Genomic DNA, 21,315 nt, shown 5'->3' on the forward strand with positions numbered 1-21,315 from the left:
GTCACACACTTTGTGATGTGATGCTTTATATCACAGAAATGAACTTATGTTTTGATGAAACAGATTCAAAACACTATTGTAGAATCTTAAGAAGTGACATTTCTGAGCCTATTGTGACCTTATAGGAACATACAAACATCCAGTCCTAAAGTCTACAAACAAGCTATCTTGGAAAACACTTTTTGATGTGCAGTTTTATAACACAGAATTGAACCTGCATTTTGATAAAAACATGTTCCCAATTCTCTTTTTGTAGAACCTAAGAAGTGACATTTCGAATCTATTGAGCATTTACAGTAACGTATGAATATCTTGTAATAAAAACTAGAAACAAGCTATCTGTAAAAACACTTTGTGATGTGCTATTTTATGTCACAGAATGGAACCTGTGTTTTGTTTCAGCAAGTTCTGAACTCTTTGTAGAATCTAAGAAGTGACGTTTTTGACCTTATTGAGCCTTTATAAGAAAATACAAATATCCAGCTATAAAAACTAGAAACAAGCTATCAGCGAAAACACTTTTTGCTGTTTCATATCACAAAATTGAACCTGTATACTGATTAAACAGTTTCCAAACACTTTTTTTGTAGACTCTTAAGAAGTGATGTTTCTAAGGCAATGAGGCCTTATGGGAACATATACATAATCCAGTCCTAAAAACTAGAAACAAACTATCTGTGATAACCATTTGTGATATGCTGTTTTATGTCAGAGAATGGTACCTGTGTTTTGATTCAACAACTGTGAGACACTCTTTTTGTATAATCTAAGAAGTGATGTCACCAAACCTATTGAGTTTTATAAAAAATATGAATAACCCTAAAAACGAGAAACAAGCTATCTGTCGAAAATGCTTTGTGATGTATTTTTTATATCAAATAATGGAACCAGAGTTTTGATGAAACAGTTTCCAAACACTCTTTCTGTAGAATCTAAGAAGTGACATTTCCAAGTCAATTGAGTTCTTACAAAAAAATGCAAAATCCAGTCCTAAAAACTAGAAAGAAGCTACCTGTAAAAATGCTTTGTGACATGCAGTTTTATGTCACAGAACGGTTCCTGTGTTGATTCAACATGTTCAAAACACTCTTGATGTAGAATCTAAGAAGTGCTGTTTCCAAACCTATTGAACTTTTATTAAAAAAGTAAAAATATCCATCCCCAAAAACTAGAAACAAGTTATCTCTGAAGATGCTTTGTGACGTGATGTTTTATGTCACAAAATGGAAACTACGTTTTGATTCAGCAAGTTCTAAACACTTTTTCTAGAATATAAAAAGTGACATTTCTGAGCTTATTGAGCTCTTAGATGAACATACAAGTATCCACTCCTAAAAATAAGAAGAAAAACCTATCTCTGAAAATGCAATGTTATGTGCTATTTTACATCACAGAATGAAACCTGCGTTTTGATGAAACAGCTTTCAAACACTCTTTCTGTAGAATCTAAGAAGTGAAATTTCCAAACCTGTTAAGCCCTTATAGGAACATATGGATATTCAGTCTTAAAAACTAGAAACAAGCTATATGTGAAAATGCATTGTGAAGTGCTGTTTTATGTCACAGACTGGTCCCTGTGTTTTGATTCACCAAAGTTGAAACACTCTTTTGGTAGAATGTAAGAAGTGATGTTTCAAAACCTATTGAACTTCTATAAGAAAATATGAATATCCGGCCCTAAAAACTAGAAATAAGATATCTGTGAAAACACTTTGTGATGTGCTGTTTTATGTCACAGAATGGAACCTGTGTTTTGAGTTGACAAGTTCCAAACACTCCTTTTGTAGAATCTAACAAAGTGACATTTCCGATCTTACTGAGCCCTTACAGGAAGATGTGAATATCCAGTCCTAAAAATGAGAAAAAAAGCTATGAAATTGCATTGTGACGTGTTGCTTTATGTTACAAAATGGAATCTTTGTTTTTATTCAACACTTTCAAAACTTTTTGTAGAATCTAAGAAGTGACATTTTCAAACCTATTGAGCCCTTATAAGAAAATGCAAATATTTAGTCATAAATATTAGAAGCTCTCTGTGAAAATGCTTTGTGATGTGCTGTTTTATATCACAGAATTGAACCTGCATTTTGATGAAACAGCTTCCACTCACTTTTTTATACAATCTAAAAGGTGACATTTCCTAGCCTCTTGAGCCCTTATAGGAGCATATGGAGATCCTGTCTTAAGAACTAGAAACAAGCTAGCTGAGAACATGCTTTGTGACATGCTGTTTTATGTAACAGAATGGAACCTGTGTTTTTAGTCAACAAGTTCCAAACACTCTTTTTGTAGAATCTTAAGAAGTGACATTTTCTATTTTATTGAGCCCTTATAATAAAATATTAATATTTAGTCCTAAATATTAGGAAAAAACCTACCTGTGAAAACGCTTTGTGATGTGGTTTCATATCACAGAATTGAACCTGTGTTTTGACAAAGCAACTTTCAAACACTGTAGAATCTAAGAAGTGACATTACTGAGCCTATTGAGCTTTTATAGGAACATACAAATATCCAGTTCCAAAAACTAGAAGCAAGCTGTCGGTGAAAACGCTTTGTGACATGCTGTTTTATGTCATAAAAATGGAACCTGCCTTTTGATGAAACAGCTTCCAAACAGTTTTTTTTTTTAGAATCTAATAATTGACATTTCTGGCCCTATTGAGCCCTTATAGAAACATATGAATATCCAGTTCTAAAAACTAGAAGCAAGCCATCTGTGAAAATGCTTTGTGATGTGCTGCTTTTTGTCACGGAATAATACATATGTTTTGATTCAACAAGTTCAAAACACTCTGTAGAATCTAAAAAGTGAAGTTTTTGAACCTATTGAGACTTGATTAAAAAATACGAATATTCAGCCCTAAAAGCTAGAGCAAGCAATCTGTGAAAACACTTTGTGGTATGCTGTTGTATGTTATGGAATGGAACCTGCATTTTGATGAAACAGCTTCCAAACACTTTTTTGTAGAATCTAAGAAGTGACATTTTGGAGCCTATTGAACCCTTACAGGAAAATACGAATATCCAGTCCTAAAAACTACAAACAAGCTATCTGGTAAAACGCTTTCTGATATGCTGTTTGATGTCTCAGAATGGTACTGGGGTTTCAATTCAGCAAATTTGAAACTTTCTTTTTATGGAATCTAAAAAGTGACATTTGAGAACCTATTGAGCCGTTATAAAAAATTCAAATATTAGCCATAAAAATTAGAAACAAGCTAGCTGTGAAAACGCTTTGTGGTGTGCTGTTTTATGTCAAAGAATAATACCCGTGTTTTGATTTGGCAAGTTCAAAGCACTTTTTTTTCTAGAACCTATGTAGTGACATTTACAAATCTGTTGATCTTTTATAAGAAAATATGAATATCCAGCCACAAAACTAGGAAAAATCTGTGAAAATACTTTGTTACTTGCATTTTATGACACAGAATGAAACCTGTGTTTTGATGAAGCAGCTTCCAAACCCTCTTTTTGTAAAATCTAACAGTGACACTTATGAGCCTATGGAGCCCTTATAGAAGCACTCAAATACCCAATTTTAAAACTGGAAACTGTCTCGAAAACACTTTGTGAGGTGCTTTTTTATGTCACAGAATGAAACGTGTGTTTTGAGTTGAACAACACACAAATTTCCAACACTCTTGAATCTAAGAAGTGACATTTTCAAACTTGAGCCCTTATAGAAACATACAAATATCCAGTCCTAAAAACAAGCAAAGGCTATCTGTGAAAATGCTTTGTGATATGCTGCTTTGTGTCACGGAATGGAATCTGTGTTTTGATTCAAGTTTGAGACACTCTTTTTGTAGAATCTAACAAGTGATGTTTTGAACCTATTGAGTCCTTATAAGAAAATGCAAATATTTAGCCATAAAAATGAGAAACAAGCTTTTTGTGAAAATCCTTTGTGATGTGTTTTCTATCACAGAGTTGAACCTTTGTTTTGATGAAATAGTTTCTAAACATACTTATTGCAGAATCTATGAAGTTATATTTCTGAGCATTTGAGCCCTTATAGGTACACATGAATATCAGATTCTAAAAACTAGAAAGGAGCTTCTTTGAAAACTATTTGTGATGTGCTGTTTTATGTCACAAAATGATAACCATGTTTTGATTCAAAAAGTTTGAAACACTCTGTAGAATCTAAGAAGTGACATTTCTGAGCCTATTGAGCCCTTATTAAAAAAACAAACAAAAAACGAATATCCACTCCTAAAAACTAGAAAAAAGCTATCTGGTAAAATGTTTGTGTTGTGCTGTTTCATGTGACAGAATGGTGCCTGTGTTTTGATTAAACAAGTTTGAAACACTTTTTTTTTTGTAGAATATAAGTAGTGACGTTTTAGAATGAATTGAGCCCTTATAAGAAAATGCAAATATTTAACCATAAAAATAAGAAACAAGCAACCTGTGAAATCACTTTGTGATATCCTTTTTTTATGTCACAGAATGGTACCTGTGTTTTGATTTAACAAATTTGAAACACACTTTTTGTAGAATCTGAGATGTGACATTTACAAACCAATCTTAAGCCAGTTAGATACTCTGATGAGCCAGCTGTGTGTGTATGTGTGTATGTGTGTGTGTGTATGTGTGTGTGATCTTTGATTATTAAAACTGAAAAAATAATCGTATATTCATGACTAGTAGACACCGTGTTTTAAAACTGATTCTGAAAGATTTGAGGGTTAGGCTTGTTTTAAAAACAATTGCATAGGTCCTGGAAACACCAAGAATTAGTGGCTTCTCATTCATAGTCACATGAAAAATATTTTATTACTCTTGTGAATGGCCATAAATAATATGCAGAATTTTTTCTGTGTCCTAACCTTTTTATATAATTGGTTCTACAGTGTACATCACTGTGTGCGACTTTGTTTTGTGTGCTCAGACTTACATTTTCCAGTTTTCTCCACTTTGATACAATTGGTCCGTGTTTCATACATTTTACATTTTCTATAGCGTTCCTTTATATGACTCTACCACATTTTATTGAGTCTCCTCATGCTGACAGGTAAGTAGATGAATTAATAAATGAATGAATAAATAAAAATGAGGGCAAATTTCAAACAGGTGATTAATTTAGTGGTTGTAACCATGGACTCAGCAGGTTAGAAATAAAAACTGAAAGATTCAGAATGCAAGCAGGCACATCATACCTTCTAATAGCCATTGGAACTATGACCCACAAACCATTAGCCTAGAATGATGGGACATATCTTGTCTCTAAAAAAAGTTCACTGTTCAGTTCTCAAAGAATGGATGTAAAAATGGCAGATACCATTCCACATTATTTTACTTCCTTTAACCTCTACGCATAAAACTTGAGCTGCAGGGAATGTTACCTCCTGTTCTTAAAAAGACTTGTAGTTCAGTGAGGAACTCACTCCTTTCTTCATTCATGTGTTCAAATAATATAGGGAAATGAATGGAAAAGTGAAGAGAAGTTGAAGACTATTATGGGGATAGCACAGGATTAGTCAGCCTCGTGGTATTATTGATCTGCCTTATTCCACAAATATTTACCAAGCACCTGCTACATGCAATTTGTATACTAAGTGCTGGGGATACAGGAGATAACAAAGTCCCTGCTGTCAATGAAAGGGGTCAGTCCTTTGATTCATCTTTAGTTAATTTTAAGCACACAACAACTATCTCAAACTTTCTTCACACTTTCCAAGCTCCCGATCCTTCATGCACTCTTGGTAGATGCCAGACCTTATCTCTTACCTTACTAGAACCTAAGACCACCTGGCATAAAATCCCTTAAGCACACTCAGATTTGCGTGATTTTACAATGATGTCTGTTCCCAAAGCATCCTTACTTTCTTCTCTTGGAGCTGAGGGTGAAGAGCTCCTCTTTCTTCCCATCCATGATCTTGGAACATGTACGACTGCACTTGTGACAGTAAATGCTTAATACAGGCAGAAGGTTTGTTCCTTATTTCTTCCCTGGGGCCTTCCTCCAGTGAATATCTCTTCTAGCATTGTCAGTTGTATCCAACAGAAAAGCAGAGATCTCTCCATTGGTCCAAAAACCTAAGATGGACTCTCACTGCTGAACTTCTCAAATGAAAATTCCTCCACTTTAGTCCTGATTACCACTCAAACTCTGTTAGACTGTGGGCAGGTCACTACCCCTGCCTAATTCTGTTTCCCCATCTACATAACAGAGAAATAATTGCGCCTTATCTATCCTACAGAAGTGTGAAGAGGTTTGATGTGACAGCAGTGAAAGCAATTTAAAAAGCACAGAGTGCTATACATAAGAAGACATTTTCATAATTATTCTGCTCTAACATGATATCTGTATTCATATGATCTCAGAGTACTTACCCAAGCATGGATTCTAACTCTTGTGTATGTAAGCAAAGGTGTAAGTCTGTCACCCTCCATGCAAATAGAATCTCCCCTCCCTTGGCCCCTGCATCTCACCATATACAGGAATTAACTCAAGATGAATCAAAGTTTTAAATGCAAGACCGCACACTATGAAAATCCTTTAAGATAACCTAGGCCATACCCTTCTTGACAAAGGCTTTGGCAAAGCATGTGTATGTCTAAGTCCCTAAAAGCAATAGAAATAAAAACAATTATTGACAAGTGAGACCTAATACATGAAAGAGCGGCTGCACAGTAGAAGATATTACCAACAGAGTAAACAGACAGCCTTCACAATGGAAGCAAATGTTCCCAAACTACATCTGACAAAGGTCTGATATGTACGATCTACCTTAAGTCCTTAAATCAGATCAAAAAGTCCAATTAATAAATGGGTTAGGGACATGAATACACACTGCTCAAAAGATGTGACAGCCACCAGTAAACATGAAAACGTGCTCAACCTCATTAATCATCAGAGAAATGCAAATCAAAAGCACACTGGTCAAAATGGTGATTATAACACAGTCCACAAGAACAGATACCAGCAGGACAGAGGAGGGCATTGGGGCAATTGATCATGATTCTTATGGATAGTCATTTAGTGATATTAATGAATTTCATAACAAAATGATCACCATACAAAAAATACAAAATGTGTTTTCTTCCCTGAGAAAGGAAAATAAAAACTTGGAATGCCGATTCATTATGCCAAAAGGAAAAGTTAAGCTGAAAGCTGAGTCATGCAAGAAACTGCCTTTCTTTTTTTTTCCTAAGCAGACAGCTACTGATAAATAGTTAAATTTCTCCACAGGTAGCTACTCTGTGTTCATCTCATCTTACTTAAAGTGCTGATTTACTGAGCAGGAGAAAAATATATAACTGACTATTCCTTTACCTGTTTGTTTTCTCTTGCAACATGTGGATTCAGCAACGTGACCATACTCTTCCTCTTTTCCCCGCAGCCTGCTTTTCTCTTCTAAACACTGAAACCCTAAAATATTTTTGGAGAAAGGCACAGACCTCTGTCGCCCAGGCATGTCTTTAACCTTGGAAGAAGAAACTTCTAAATTGATAGAGATCTGTCTCAGACACTTTTTCGTTTACATCCCGTTATCTCAGAAAGCAAAACAGGCTTTGTTCCAACCCAAAGTAATTTGTGAATATTCAAGCAGTATCATTCTGATGTAAAATTTACATAAATTCTTGGGTTTACCAAAATGCAAATGGACAAGCAGATCACTATTTATAGATAATGGCCTAAAAAATGGTAAGAGTAAATGCTGTGGAGCTAAATGTTTCTGAGTCTGCCATTTCCTAGTTTTGTAGTTTCTCTCGGGCAAGTTACCCAAAGTTGCTGTATGTTATTATCTTGACATTTAAAATAGAAGTAATAACTTTATTATAAATAATAGTTAATACCATAGGGTCGTTAGGAAAGTGTCTGGCATATATAGTCACAACCCAGTGAATGCCATTATTGTTTTTGCTATTATCAGTATAATAATTGATACTAATTTTGATGCTGAGGTAAAATAATATCTGGCAGCTTTTAATTTGCTAATGTTAAATAACTGAAAATAGCTTTAAAAAGTGAAAATATCCAAATCAATGACAATATTTGATTTATATAAAATAAGCTTCATTTTTTTTTAGTTTTTTTGCTCCTAATTATTACTTCACTCATCACACTGATATCTGAGCACTTTTTAAAACATATCCACCCTTCTCAGTTGTACTACTTATTCCCTTTTCTTGTAATCCCAGCCTTCAAAGATCCTTTCTATTTTTTCTAACTCATTTCACGACTCCCTCACCTTGACCCCCAGTTATATCTCTCTTGAAGTCAATTCCATTGAATTGACGACTTGGCCCAAACTTCACCCCAACTCAGTCTCTCTTCAGGAAGGAAAGTCCCCACACAAAAAGGAATGTGTCTTTCAACTCATGTGCCCTTTTTGAAGAAGCTTTCCAGACAGCTCCCTTAGACAGTGATCTCCGTTATCCATCCTTTAGATCGCTGGGGAGTCCTACAGGGGCGCAATGTGGACAGTCATTCAAATGAAGCACACCTAAGTGCTTGCATTTTCTAAAGGCCCATTGATTCATGTAACTCCCGTACCTGCGCAGATAAGATGTTCCTGCCTGAATGCAGCAGATGGAAATGAAAATTGTATTCTCTGTCAAGGCTGATTGTATTACAGCTTAATGATTTGCATTTTAAAACTTGGAAGTTCTCATAAATATTAAAGTGAAAGAACAATTGGCTACATTATTAGGTAGGTTCGGGTGTTCGTATAACCTGGTGCTAACTATCTAACCTGCCTGAGTGAGCCTCAGTCTTCATTACTGCAGCATTTGTAAGATATCAATGCCTGTTTGAACTCATGTCTTACTAAGATTATGGCCAGGATTGAGTAACATATGGATATAAAAGCACTTGACAAATCAGAGTATTTCATAAATGTAATAATAATATGCTACATTTATAACATCTATACTCTTCCTGTGTCTATCTTCATTTAAACCTTGCAGTTTCTATCATAATCAAAGATTTTGTAATCAGGTTACAATGAGTAGGATTTAACCCATAAGCAATTTTCAAATTTCCTAGATATGTTTTCAGTTTTCACATTTATGTTGGTGACAAAATTCTGTTTTCAGTTTTGGTGTTTGCATCTTCTAAAACAGTGTCTTGGGTACTTGCTCTTTGATGAGACACCGTGCAAACATAAAGAATTTTAGAAAACAGAACAGTTTATCTCAGCTTTTTGTGGTCTAGATAACCTGCACACTGCTTTCTTGGCTCACTGCAACCTCCTCTTCCTGGGTTCAAGTGATTCTCCTGCCTTGGCCTCCCGAGTAGCTGAGACTACAGGCGTGTGCCACCACGCCCAGCTAATTTTTGTATTTTTAGTAGAGATGGGGTTTCACCATGTTGGCCCGGATGGTCTCGATCTCTTGACCTTGTGATCCCCCTGCCTTGGCCTCCCAAAGTGCTGGGATTACAGGTGTGAGCCACTGTGCCTGGCCTCCACACTGCTTTTTAATAAGCTGATCTGTCTTCTTGTTTACATAGGCTGTGCTATAGTCATTTAAAGTTCAAAATTACTGCTAAAAAGTAATTAATCCTTTACTGAAATATTCCTGCTGTTTCATGAGCTGTCTTACAATTTGGAGGAATCTATTTGTCACTGATGTTTAAAAAAGAAAGTCACAGCAGGGAGGCTTTAGCTTCATTCAGGAACATTATTATAAAATAAAATGATCGAGGGCAATTTTTTTTTGTCCTTGTGGTACTGTTTCTGCAGATCTACATTAATCTGAGCATTTAAAGTAATAATAAATTTGTTATATCCTCTTTATTATTCACTTCACCATGGTAGCCCCTAGCGGTAAAAGGAGATGTAAATTGCTCAGTGCTCACATTGCAGGGAATTTTTTCCTCAGTTGAATAAAAAGGAGTTAAGCCTCTTTGGAAATGAGGGCTATAGCCTGTCAATAACTACATATATTCCTGTTTTTAAGAAATCAGAATTCTGGTGTCCAGTAATTGTAGATGCCAGCATTATTAAAAAGTGATGAGCGGAGAAATGAATTGAATTTTTGACCCACTCTGGCTTCCAGCTTTCATGGGAGCCTATACAGGGGGATGATGAAGAGGGATATAAGAGAATAAATGATTGCTCTATTAATCTACTTTAATTGATACTAAAATCTGACAGCGAATTACAAGTTCCAGGCAGTAAGGCTTACCAATTCATTGGTAATTTCAAGGTTCTACTTTGCTTTCTTTTTGCCTTCAGCTCCTTGCAAAGGACACCTTTTTTTTTTTTTTTTGAGACGGAGTATCGCTGTTGTTGCCCAAATTGGAGTGTAATGGCCCTTAACATCCGCCTCCTGGGTTCAAATGATTCTCCTGCCTCAGCCTCCTAAGAAGCTAGGATTACAGGCATGCATCACCACGCCTGGCTAATTTTGTATTTTTAATAGAGACGGGGTTTCTCTATGTTGGTCAGGCTGGTCTTGAACTCCTGACCCCAGGTGATTTGCCTGCCTCAGCCTCCCCCGCCCAAAGTGCTGGGATTACAGGTAGGAGCCACCACACCTGGCCAAGGACAGCCTTTTTTAGTTCGGTTTCTCGGTTTATCTTTGACTATTCTTAATTAAGCTTGACCTGGTTCTCCACCACTGACGTTATTGGAGTTGCAAAGCATTTTGCTGTTATAGCTCCCTTGATGGCTGTTCATTATTAACTGGTTTTCAAAAGTGCTGCTTTTAACTTTCATTTTATAAATATTTAACTCAATTTTTATAAAATGTGCATAGAATATAGAGGTTCTGCTTACCTGTTTAATACAGTAAAAAATCCCTTTTGTAATCTTATATAATATTAAGAATGTGTCCTTAATTCATGCTTAACATAAATTCTCACACAACTAGCAGTATCTCAAAAAATAAATGATTTAATAGTTTATGACCCTTATACATATAATTAATTGTAGTAAAATATCTTAGAAAATAGAATGAGTATTTTTTATAAAGATAAAAAATCCTGATTTTTTTTTTCTGGTCTTAATATAAAATTAAATGTGTTAAAGGGAACTTATAAATTACATAGTAGTTCATTGCTCAGGAAAAGAAATGACAAAGTAATTAAGAGTGTAAAATTAAAAGGATTAATTTTTCTTAAAGGCCGATGAGTTAACAACACGCATCAATCTCTTTTCCTTCTCCAAACTTCAGACAAATGATGGCAAAGTAATTTTTAAGAAGTCAATTTATAGAGGCAAAAAACCTGAAGTACAGAGAGTAGGAAAGACAGTAATAGAATTGAGAGCAGTTGACATCCATAACATTCCTATTATTACCTCCATTTTCCGGATAAGAATATGGAGAAGAGGAATCGTTAAGCAATTTGCTGATTGTCCTATATTCAGTAAGTGGCAAAGTTAGTATTGAAACCCAAGTAGTCTTGTTTTAAAGTCATACACTCAATCACTGTGCCATAATTCAATAAATTGTGAAGGATGGGAAGCAGATGGAGAAGTGATTGATGAAGCAGGACTGAGAAAGTGCTGCCTATGTGCCCACAGTGTGAAGACCCTACAAGACATCAGAACATCATCCAGTGAAGCTGTGAGCAGCTCACCACTTGGAAAAACTGAGTGTTTTGGAAGGCAGGGATAAAGTGCAGTTCTGAAAAGAGAAGAATTCATCAAGTTCTAAACTGGTTGCGCTCTCTTACCCCACAGTGGGCAATGGTCTTTCCATTCATCATTTTCTTTTCCCTGAGTCCCTTGAATCTTAAATATACTATTCTGTGAATTAAACTTGGTAAACATTAGACTTTGACCAGCGATATTATCAGAAGTTCACATACCTAATCAAAGGACCTGTAACCTTCTTCCCCTCCTTAGTTTCTACATCACCAGTAGCCAATTATACTATCCCAGCTCCCATCCTAAAATCCCCTTCTAAAATATAAATAGAAGGCCAAAGATCATCAGTCATTTGAGCAAAATTTCAGCATGAGTAGTTGAGACCTATAGTAACAACTAAAATGGACTGGGATAAAACAAATAATGTTTGGAATCAAAGAACAGGAAAAATACTTACAACCGATATTGGAGCAAGAAAAAATAAAAAAGAATATGAAAAATAGATAAGAAATAGCTATTGGAAAGGTATAAGATTTTAAAACCAGTGGAACATAAGACAAACCACAAAATGAGAAAATTTTATTAATAAAAGGTCGGGGGTCGGGGAACCATATTCTATTTTTTTTTTTTCTTTTATGACAGAGTTTAGTTCTTGTTGCCCAGGCTGGAGTTGCAATGGTGCAATCTCGGCTCACTGCAACCTCCACCTTCTGGGTTAAAGTGATTCTCCTGCCTCAGCCTCCCAAATAGCTGGGATTACAGGAATGCGCCACCACGCCTGGCTAATTTTTGTATTTTTAGTAGAGATTGGGTTTCACCATGTTGATCAGGCTGGATGGTCTTGAACCCCTGACCTCAGGTGATCCCAAAGTGCAGGGATTATGGGTGTGAGCCACCGTGCCCGGCCACTGTATCTTTTAAAAATGTAATTGTCGTGGAAGGCAAGAAAGGTTTAGGAGGCTTTCCATATTGAAGAGGACTGAGGAGACATGGCAACTAATTGCAATACATGATTCTAGACTGGATGCAATACTGGAGGAAAATCATGCTATAAAGAATTGGCTCAATTGATAAAATCAGAATACTAGCAGTAGATTACATCAAAGTATCGTATCAATGTTACATTTACTGAATCTGATTACCATACTATAGTTAAGTAAGAGAATATTCATATTTTTAGGAAATACAGAAGTGTTTAGAGGTAAAGGGTCATGATATATACAACTTAACAAAAGACTTAGACAAATATGGGGTATTTAAATAAAGGAGAATGACGTGCAATCTGAGAACAAGAAGTCCAACAGAGAAAAGCAAAAATAGGGAGTCAGCGAGCAACCAGTGAGATGGGAGCAGAAGGATGGAAGGGTGGAGGAGTGACATCTAAACATATTAAGAACTCAAATATTTTGATTATTTTGTATATCTGAAGTTTGAAATTACCACTGACAATCTTCTAAACTTCAGGAAAAATGAAGATGCTATGCTACAAATGTAAACTTAAGAACAATATTTACATAGTCATCATAATGTAATTATGAAATACTGATTTCACCAAAACCAATTTGATTTAACACATCGAGAGAACAGTGGGAATAGAGTCCTGCAATTGGTGCACCTGTCCTAATTCCTATGTAGGTATTATAATAGAAAGTTAATAGGTAATGTTTAAAATTGATAAATCAAGATAACAATATCAGCATGTTAGGTTAAAAACAAGGTAATTACCAAAAGCACCAGATAAAAGAGCCAAACATTGCTTTCTCTATTGAACGGGACTACAGCATAGAATGGCAGCAAGCTGCCATTATTCTTTTGCTCTTATTATAAGCCACTTAATACTATTTGATTACTAGATCATGAGCTCCTATTTATAAAAATAAAAGCAAATTTTCAAAGTCAGAACAATTCATGCTGCTACAAAATCCCTAAAGTCATTTCAACAATACAGCATACTGATGATTATATAGACATTTTTCTTGTCTGAGTTCTTTGTCTAGAAACTTTTTGAAAGAAACGTGGTCCTGTATTACATGTAGCATGCTTTGGAAGAAAAACTATCTCCAATCAAAAAGTTTTTAAAAGAGCCCAGATGTTATCGTCCTTTGTATCTCTAAAAGCAATTGCTTTTATAAAATTAGGATCTACTCTTTGACCGAAATTTGAACGCTGAAGTTTTGTGGGTTTCAGCAAAAGATAGGCATAACATACGTCTCTACATTTTATTAAATATGATGGTGCAGATGTTAAAAATATGTTTGAAATGAAGTACCTTCTGTTCTTGCTTTCAACTCCTACCCTAGAGTAAATGAAATGCTAATCACCTCTTGTGTTAGTGATAGAATTTGTGAGTTTCCACAGATAAAATATGTTTACTGTAATTTCCAAATAGTTGATAGCCAGTAGCAATATCTTGACTTCAGCAACTGGTATGTAAGGGTCTATATTAAAGTGTTTGTATTATGACTAGTATAACAGATGGTATTATTTGTTACAGCAGGTCATAACACTAAAAAATAAAACTATTACACATCTACAATTTGATCACAAATTTTAGTGGCAGTGATCACTTATTTTATGAAAGAGAGGCAGTAATTGCCGAAGTACTGCCTAAAAATGTAAGACAATTCTCATTACAGGGTAAGATAAAATTGTTGACTTATTAAACAGAAATTCACATCTATCCCGCTACAGGAAGAAAATGTGTATATTTAATATCTACTACAGTCAGTTGAGTTTTCAAAGTAATCTGTCATCTCTACCATGAATATGGGGAACAGGAGGATAATGGCTGGATTTTTGGCATTTGACACCTAATATATAGAACTTTAAAGGAGGTTATCTATTATATAAATAATCTTTGAAGAAGAGCAATTTATGTTTTTGGACAACCAAAAAATTACTTGTTTAGCTTCACAGGAATTTTAAAGCATGTTTTCACTTATTATTAAACAGTAACATTGAATATACTGCTCTTTTATCAGTTCTCATTTTTTTTCAACATTCAGCAGATGACTTTAAAGAACTCTCACCTTCCTGGTTTTCTTTCTAAACTGAGATTATTTCTTCTCTCACTTATGCACCTATTTTCTAATGGCCATGTCTCACAAAATTTTTATTCTAGCATCTTTTTTCCTTTTATCTTGGTTTTGCTGTAGTGCTAGTTAGATGGTTACTTGTGAGACTTTCAAATCTATATACCAGGCTCCAACTTCTCTCCCTCTCCCTCTCTTTTTGAGTAAGGGTTTGGCTCCATCACCCAGGCTGGAAGGTCATGGCTGATTGCAGCTTTGGACTCCTGGGCTCAAGGGATCCTCCCACCTCAGCTTCCTGATTAGCTGGGACTCCAGGTGTACAGCATCATGACTAGCAATTCCATTGTTTTTAGAAGTGGGGTCTTGCTCTGTCTACCAGGCTTGTCTAGAACTCCCAGCCTCAAGCAATCCTCCTGCCTCAGCCTCCTAACATGCTAAGATTACAGGCGTGAGCCACCACACCTGGCCAACTTCTAAGTTTCAGTGTTGTAGTTTTAAATTCTTTCTCATACTTATCTAATATTTTTTCCCACCATGTCAAACCCTTAAAAACTCAGTATGGACAAAATACATATTAACTTTTTTGAGATTGATAATTGTATGATAGGGCTTATTACCTCAAAAGAATTACTGGGGCAGCAGCATAATCCAGTAGATGGGGGAAATAGCGGATATTAAGACCGAAATGGGATCATAACTTTTTAGTTGTATTTGCCCACATTAATTGTTTTAAAGGGGGTAAAGGCCTGGAATATGAAAAGAAAACAGGAGGATATAAAATATATGGAGGTTGTGAAAGATGACTCAGAACTTGAAACAATTGTTTCACTGCAGTAAATACATGTCGAATGCATAGAACAGAGAAAAACAGAAGAAAAGAAGAAGGCAAAACAAACTCCATGATTTAAAATATTGATGAATGTGACAATAATTGTATCTTTAAAATAACTGAGAAATGGTAGAAATAAAAATTATAAGCTTCAACTGTATATTACTTATTCTTGACAAAGATGATAGTTGCAAGCTGAAGCCAAAATTTCTAACTAGGATTAATGCAAAGATTTCAAGAGAAACTTTAATAAAGAATTATTGATGCAAGCGCTTTCAGAAAGCAAAGGTAGGGACTACCCATTAGCTCTAGTTTAGAAAGATAAAGGTCACAAATAAAATTTGTGTTTTAATCTATACATTTTCAGCATTATGTCATCATAAATTTGCATGTTGTTTATTACAAATGGGAAAAGGTTTCCTGTAATATATCAAGATTAGTTTTAATAGTTTCAAGGACCATTGATTTGTAATCTTAAGACTATTATAGTGCTGTGGAAAATGAAATATAATTGGTGTTTTAGGAAAAGTTGTTCATTGAAGTTTCCATTTTATGTGCCTTAACAGATTAATTTTGCTTATTAATTCTGTGATATTTAAGCACTGCTGTAAACTTCACAGATTTGGCAATAGCCACTATATACTTAATGAGTACAAACTATGGAGTATTTCCATATTAAGGTAGAAGAAATATTTAGAAGCACTTCTACTTGTGATGTCATTGGGGGTGCAACACAATATAAAGTACGCACATTGCTGGAGGAGAAGCATAAAATAAAGAACTCATGGGGCAAAAACTTAAGACTCACCTAAATCAAATCTTTGTTTTCAGCATTATCTTTCATTACTACCCTTTGTTACAAAAAAAAAATTGCTATCTGTCCTTTTCTATATGTCCTCTACATTAAAACTTATTATTTGTATACATACTGTTCCCTACATCTGCAGTGCCATTCCCAGCTCATGTATCTGCCCTCTTAAATTTATATCAAATTCAACTCCCTTCAAAAAGCCTTCTCAGTTGCTTTAACCCAAGCCAGTAGTCTGTCTTCTAGAAAACAGTTGATGCCGATGCCTCCTTTTCCTTTAGCAACTGAAAATAATAGTATAGTTATTTAATGTGTGTGTGTGTGTGCGCGCATAACAACATCATACTATTTAGTAGTATATCTATCAAGTATCTGCTACAGTGGATGATAGACGACTTAAAGACAGAAATATGTTATTCATATCTGTATTTCTCACAGGTCTAGTGCTGTTGCAGGATTTTTTTTAAGGAACCAGAGAGACTGATGGGGTTCAGGAGGATATTTATTATTTAGGTGCACCAGCCCAGTCGGATTAACATCCAAAGGACTGAGCCCTGAACAAAGAGTTAAGTTACCTTTTAAGCATTTTGTAGGGTGGGAGGAGATCTGTGCAGGGGGAAGCATGTTAGAGAAGTGAGAAACAAAGACAGTTATTCAATTAATTGAGAAATGCCTTACATCATTTTTTACTTTTCAAGGAAAAACATGGTTTGCGACTTTTGTTTATGTGTCTAGTGACTTTGCAGCTGCCCAGCTAGGGAATCAGGGTCTTCACAATGCCTGGGAATGGAGGGGAGAGAAAGCTCATTAGCCACAGAAAAATAGGCCGTTAGTTTTTCAAAGGACTCCAGCCCTTTCTCTTTCTCAGGGGGAATTGGGTTTTCTTACATACAACTGAGTTTCTGCTTACACATTCTTTAATTTCTTTTAATTCCTGTTCCAGTGCAGTGCAATGTTCATAGTAGATGCTTAATATTTTTTGAATTATTGTATCTTTAGTCATTGAGAGCCATCATTTTGAGAGTCAGTCTCATTCTTTTAGCCCTAGATTATTTTTATTTTCTTGAGATACGTGAATAAAGGGCACAGGAAAAAAACACAGTTGAGAGTTTTGGATAATAGTAACCTAATTCACCCAGATTTTACTTCATATTGGTTGGAACTCTAAGTTGGGTGCAACTAACATGAGACTTGTTTTGATTTATTGTAAACATATTCTTGAATGACTAATGAACAGTGCTTCATGTGAACAAATTTTCACCTTCTGATAATTTCCAATATTACACTTTGAAAAACATTCCCATTGTAGTGCTCTAGAAAATATAATTTCAATTGTTAAAATTCAATATTACTGTAATTGTTGAGGATATTAAATAACTTGTTACATGATGCTAGCTGCAGCTTAAATTTCAGATCATGAGTGTTGTTAATATTATATAGTTGGAATTAGTTCTGAGATCAATGAATCAATGCTGTCTTAATGTTTTGTCTTTAATTTTTATACCACATTTATTTTGTGAGTGGATTTCATAAAAGGAAGTTGCTTTATGTTGCCAAGCTCATTATCTTGGGTTTTTGTCCAGAGCTGAATTCCCTTTTTCATCAAAGGACAGAGAGAGCCCATTATAAACTATTGAGCAATGCTGATTTGATGGGTAGGCCACTTACATTTAAGTGGAAAGGAGGCCAGGCGCGGTGGCTCACGCCTGTAATCCCAGCACTTTGGGATGCTGAGGAGGGCGGATCATGAGGTCAGGAGATCGAGACCAGTCTGGCCAACTTGGAGAAACCCTGTCTCTACTAAAAATACAAAAATTAGCCGGGCGTGGTGGCGGGTGCCTGTAGTCCCAGCTACTCGGGAGGCCGAGGCAGGAGAATGGTGTGAACCTGGGAGGCGGAGCTTGCAATGAGTCAAGATCACACCGCTGAACTCCAGCCTGGGTGACAGAGCGAGACTCCTTCTCAAAAAAAAATTACACAAAAATGTTAGACTAATAAATATTAATAAACACTAAAGGAAGAAATTTAGTGGAACATTTATCAGAGGCAACAGACCGGGAAGTTATAGTTACCCTGTGAAAAGGCATCATGTAGGATTCATAGAAAACATTTGCAAATTGGCAACAACCACCACCACAACAAACTAAACCAAATGAAAGAAATAGACATTCATACAGGGAAAATATAAATAGATAATAAGTGTAATAAATTTTGTGACTTTCCACTTGAAAACAAAGAAATGGAAATAAAACCTATGTAAAGAAGTGGTGGAGTGAGCCAAGCTGGGGTGGGAGGGGTGGGGGCATCCCAGGCAGAGGGAAAAGCAGATGCAAAGGTCTGGAGGCTGGAGCAGGCTGTGAGGGGTGAGAGCAGCAAGTACATGAAGTCTAGACCACAAATCGATGCTTCACCCTCAAAAATAGCCTCTCACTGGCCACCACTCAGGCCTAGATACATGTGTAAAGTGGGCAGCCTTCAGGAAAAGTGACCGCAAAAGTGCACCACATTGGGAATTCTGAGGTGTTTGAGAAAGTTATGGATGAAGGGTGAGGTGGACTCTAGTGGGGAATGTCCTCTTGCCACTTGGACTTCTCTGTCTATTTCATGGGCTATTATCAACTTCTAAAGAGCCAGTGGTTTGGGTGCACATTTAGGTGTAAGTACCTGTTGCCTCAAGCCTTAACTCTCTTTCCAATGAGTCACGTGAGCTGTTGTATATAAGTAACTTCTCTTTATTGTGAAATCTTTCCTATCACTTTAAGAACCTTCTTCTTCAGACCCAAGTAATCCCAAGGCACCTATAAAGTCCCTCCTGGAGAAGACAAAAGGGTGTCTTCTATTGCTGTGTGGCCCGATATTTCAGGGCCCCTAACGAGGTTAGTCCAAGGTGCTCAGCATAACCATGAATCTGGTACCCATGTTCCTCAGGTGGGTCATAGGCCCTGGAGGGATTGTGACTGTGGACCAAGCAGGGGGTGCTGTGGGCTGTTCTGAGGAGGAGGGTTTTGGAGTGTCCAAGCTGAGAACAGTCTTAGAGGCCCCAGATGTTGTATGAGTAAATTTTCATCTGACAGAATTATATTTTCCTAACTGAAAACATGAAACAGAGATGTAACAACTGTGCCTCTTTGGCTCTGTCTTTGCATGCTGTCATCAGCCACTGAACAGGAGCTGAGAGGGAAGACATAAAGAACAGAAAACCCATGAGGGGGATGGTCCATGTGGGTGTGGAAGTGAGGGTGAGTGGGGATTTGGCCAAAGAGGCCTAATCCACAGGAGTGGAGTCTCATGTGTGACTTTCAGAATGAGCAGGAGTGAGATAGGTGGAGGGGGAGTGTTGGAACATCTCATCAGAGGTGAGAATCCGTAGAAGGAGACACTGGTCATTACAGTCAGTGAGAAAAGTGACTTTAGCCTGAGCCTAAGGTCATTGGATCAAGGAAGGGGCCAGGAGGAGCTCCTTGAAGGGAAGCTGTGAACTTGAGAGGCAGGCTGAGGCAGATCAGTAGAATGAGCCCCCGAGAAGGGCTCACAGAGTCACTGAAGGACTGGGAGGTGGCAGGGACAAGCTCACATGGCCTTTGGTCAGTGAGTCTCCAGCTGTAATGAGAATGAAATGGGGAAGATCTGGGACAGGAAGACAAGCTGGGGGCGCTGGTACCATCATGGGGAGATGATGGTGGGTGGGTCTAGGTTAGTTAGAGTTGGAATGAAGAGCAGAAAGCAGCTTCGTGATACCTTTATGTCATAAAATACATTCGGCATGGAGAGGACTTGGACTTTGTGCATGAAGGATATGGATGTTTCTAGGCTGACTCCCAAATGTTTCTAGGCTGACTCCCAGAAACTAGGATGTTTCTAGGCTGTTCCTGGCTGAGAATTTGGATGGTAACTATAGTCCAAAGAAACAAAGAACACTGAAATCATATCTTATTTTTTTTAACTCACAAAATAGAGGCAGGTAGATATTTATATGTGTTTTATTGGCTCAATGATTTTTTTTAGTAATAAACATATTTACTTAGAAACTACTGGGTGTCTGTATGCTCTGGGATTTTTTCTCCTGTCCTGATGACATCTCTTTCCTTTCTCTGGGTTCAGGAGTACTTCCCAGGTTGTGGTGACACAGGAACATTCACTGTCCACAACTCCTGGAGGGGCAGTCACCTTCACCTATGGCTCCAAAACTGGGGCTGTCATCAGAGCATCTCCACAGCTGGGCCCAACAGAACATCTGGCAATGTCCCCAGGACAATGGTGGACACAAGCAGTCAGGTCCTGGGACCCCTGCACAATCCCCTGGTTCTCTTCATGAAGAAAAAGCCACTCTGGTTATAATGAAGACTAGTCCAAGAATGAGGCCCAGTATTACATGCTCAGTGTGGTGATCTGAAACGTCACCACAGGGACAAATACAAAAATACAAGTGGGAAACTACACTCAAACCCTTGGATCAAGCCTCAGTCCTACGCTTCTGAAGCAAATTTCTTGTTTTTGGAGTCTGGTTTTCAACCACTATAGACTCAGATCATTTATTCTTCAGGCCCTCAATGGGATCATCACAAGCACTTTTTCTATCAGTCATGGCAGTCACTTGAGATCAAAGGTGAATTTCTTTTTCCTCAAGTTATAAGCAACACTTTGGCATATTTGGTAAACTTCAAAGAAAATGGCTAAGATAGAGGATGAGAGACATAAGAGGCCTCAGGAATATTTCAGCAGATGCAAAGCAGACTACAGGGTAACTCATTTCCCATATGATTTGATTGACTGGAAAATGTGAAATTAAATGCATACAAAGGGGAATGTGTGTCATTTTTCCTCTTAATGACAAAGTAAAAAAAGCAATAAAACAAAAACAAGCACTATTTCATATGTCTTGATAAACTTGTAGAAAGTCTTATAATATCCACAATATCTAGGATACAGTAAAATAACTTTCCATATGAAGAACCAGAAGAACACAACTTAAATGAGAAAAGACAATTGATAGACACCAATACTGAAATAATTTAGGTGCTGTTATGTAACTGAGATTAATTAAGGAGTAATTATACAGTTCCTTCAGTGAGCAATTTTAGACATTATTTTTTGAAG

The 21,315-nt window shown here is 36.6% G+C and overlaps 1 long non-coding RNA gene across 1 annotated transcript in view; it reads left to right on the forward strand.

Moving 5' to 3' along the window:
• The window catches only part of LOC107970302 (uncharacterized), a 32,428-nt gene extending 11,338 nt beyond the window's left edge, over positions 1 to 21,090 (forward strand). Inside the window, exon 3 of the long non-coding RNA XR_001712833.2 lies at positions 20,320 to 21,090. This is a non-coding gene — a long non-coding RNA (uncharacterized LOC107970302). The remainder of the gene's footprint in view (positions 1 to 20,319) is intronic.
• The last annotated feature ends 225 nt before the right edge of the window (positions 21,091 to 21,315 follow it).

This window comes from Pan troglodytes, chromosome 23, assembly GCF_028858775.2.
Source record: "Pan troglodytes isolate AG18354 chromosome 23, NHGRI_mPanTro3-v2.0_pri, whole genome shotgun sequence".
Classification (NCBI taxonomy): Eukaryota; Metazoa; Chordata; class Mammalia; order Primates; family Hominidae; genus Pan; species Pan troglodytes.